Source organism: Lonchura striata, chromosome 33 (assembly GCF_050655825.1).
Source record: "Lonchura striata isolate lonStrDom1 chromosome 33, ASM5065582v1, whole genome shotgun sequence".
Classification (NCBI taxonomy): domain Eukaryota; kingdom Metazoa; phylum Chordata; class Aves; order Passeriformes; family Estrildidae; genus Lonchura; species Lonchura striata.
Genome location: NC_140735.1, coordinates 3,387,501 through 3,390,000, shown reverse-complemented (window position 1 = coordinate 3,390,000; position 2,500 = coordinate 3,387,501). Strand labels below are relative to the sequence as shown.

General features: G+C 80.6%; 1 non-coding gene across 1 annotated transcript in view; it reads left to right on the top strand.

The window, feature by feature from the left end:
* The first annotated feature begins 2,475 nt into the window (after positions 1-2,475).
* LOC144248041 (5.8S ribosomal RNA) overlaps positions 2,476-2,500 on the top strand; it is a 153-nt gene continuing 128 nt past the window's right edge. Inside the window, exon 1 of the ribosomal RNA XR_013341450.1 lies at positions 2,476-2,500. This exon is cut by the window's right edge and continues 128 nt beyond it. This is a non-coding gene — a ribosomal RNA (5.8S ribosomal RNA).

The window sequence follows — 2,500 nt, the reverse complement described above, 5'->3', positions numbered from 1 at the left end:
ACCACCCCCGCCGCTCTGCGTGCGGGGGCCCCCTGGCGCGGCCCGAGTTCGCCCGAGCCCGGCCCTCGCTCTCTCTGCCCCTGCTGCGCGGGAGCCGCCCGGGTGCCGGGAAGGGAGAGGGGTGCTCGGCACGGCCCCCTCCCGGAGGCGCGCCCGCGCCTTCGGGGCTCGGAGGAGGCGGCTCCTCCGGCTCTTCCCGCACCGGGGAAGCGGGGCTTTTGCCCGGCCGGGTAGAGCCCCGCTCTCGGGCCCGAGGCGGGCCCTCTGGCGCGGCAGAGGGTGGGGAAACGCCGGGGGTCGAGGTCCTCCGGGCGTTCCGGGCCGCGCTTCGTGGCGGGGGAGCGCGCGGGACCCGCCGCCGGGGAGGCGCGGCGGCGGAGGCGGCGGCGAAGGCGTTCCTCGCCCCGCCGGCGTCGTCGTCGCCGCGGCCTCTCCCGGCGTGGTCGGCGAGGTCGCTCGGCGGCCGGGCCGCGTCCCCGCACCGGCGGGGCGGCCCGAGCCGCGGCGGTCCTCTCGGGCGCAGCGCCGGGCTACTGAGGGAAACCCCGGGCCCCGAGAAGGACGCCGCGGTGGTGGCGGCAGACGTCGGGCGCGCCCCCGCCGGTGGACGCTCCCCCGAGGGCGGCAGCGGGGGAGGCACCCCGGCGGGGCCATGCAGGTCGTTTCCCTCGCCCCAGGGCCAGGTACCTAGCGCTCCGCGCCTCCGGCGGCCCCCCGGCTTCCTTTTCCTCGGCGTCGTCAAACGCTGCGGGGAGGGGGCCGCGAAAGGGCCGCCGCCGAGCCGGGGCGGCGGTTTAAAGACTCGGGCGGCTCGGCGCGTCCTTCCGCCGCGGCGGCGGCGGCGGCGGTTGCCGGGCGGCGGTGCGCGGCTCCATTGAGGGGTGGGGAGCTACTCCCGCGTGATCCCCTGCGGTGGTGCCCGCGGCCACCGGCCGCGCGGCCGTCGTCCCGCCGCGTTACCGCGCGCGGGGGGTTTGTCGCGCCGCGCCGGGGAGGGGCGCCCTGCCCCCCCCTCTCCGCGGCCCGGCCTCGGCGGAGAGGCCGCGGCGCGCGGTCGGCCGCGGGGGCCGACCCGCTCGCCTCGAAACGGGCGACGCCGGCAGAGAGCGCGCGCTCTCTCGCCCCTTCCTCAGCTGCGGGGTTGCGGCCGCCGGGGCCCGCCGCGCTCTCCTCCTTCCTCGGCCGCCTCTGCGGTCTCTGGGGTGCGGCGCCGCGCGCGGCGCGGCCGCGCCGTCTCTCTCCCCTCGACGGCCTTCTCCTCGAGCGCGCCGGCGGCGCCGGTCGCCGGCCGTCCCCGGCTCAGCGACCGCCCGCCCGCCCGGGGCCGAGCGCTCGGCAGGTCCCTCCGTCGCCGGAGAGTCCGCGAGCGCGGGCGGCCCCGTGCCGAGCGGCGGCGGCGCCGCTCGGCGAGTGTCCCCCGCCAGCGGGGACGGCCGGCCGGACGGCGCCCGCCGTCGCCGGCGGCGGTCCCGGCCCGGGCCCCGCCCGCCGCCTCCCCGTCGCCCTTTTCTCCGTCCGCTCGCGGAGCCCCGGAGGAAGGTCGTGCGCGCGGCGGCCGTGGGGGGTTGGGGGGGGGGGCGCTTCCCCGCCCGGTCTCCCCGCCCGGTCAGCGGGGAGAAAAGGGCGGGCGTCGCTGCCCCCCTCCCCGCCTACCCCCCCGGCTCGGCGCCGCACGCCTTCCCCTGGGCCGCGCGTGCCCGAGGAAAAAGGGGCTCCGTGACGGTGCGAGGCGGCGGCGGTCCCGGGAGTGCGGCCGTTGCGGCGGCGGGTCAGCCGTCCGGCAGGCTCCGGGCGCTCGCGACGCCGGCTCGGGTCTCGGTGCGGCGCCCGCCTCCGGCGCCGGCGGCGGAGCGCGTCCGCCGGGCGCTCGCCCTTCCCGGCGGGAGCGGTCCCGCGGGGGGCGTTGCCGGTTGGGCGGTGGCCGTCGCGTGCCGTCTCGAGCGCGGCAAGGCCGCTGGGGAGAGAGAGCGAGCCGGCCGCGCGGTGGCGCGGCGGCGCTCCGCGGGTCCGCGGAGCGGCGGTGAGAAGGGAGAGCGGCGCGCGCGGGGGCCGACGGCCGCGCCCCCGGCCGCGTGCGTCCCGTCGTCCCGTTGCAGCGAGGCCGGGCGGGCCGCCGTGTCCCCCCGCGGTCCGGCGCGCGCCGCGTGCCTCCTCCGTGCGGAGGCCGGGCCGAGCCCGGGCGCCTGGGCCGCCTCCGGAGGACGGCACAGTTTGCCGGCGGCGTCTCCCCTCGCTCGTAGCGGCGGGGGGAGGCGGTCGGGGACGCGGGTCCCCCCGCCTTTCCCGCCGACCTTCGGAGCGTTCCGTTGGGCGTTTCGCTCTCGGATGGTTTTTCTTTCCCCCCCCACTCGGTTCGTTGCGTTGTGTGCTCGTACGGTCGAAGCCGGGGGCGGCCCGCGTGCGTGCCCCCTCGGCGAGAGAGAAAAAAAGGGGCCCCCTCCGCCCGTGTGCGGGGTTCGGTGCCGAAAGCCAGACAACTCTTAGCGGTGGATCACTCGGC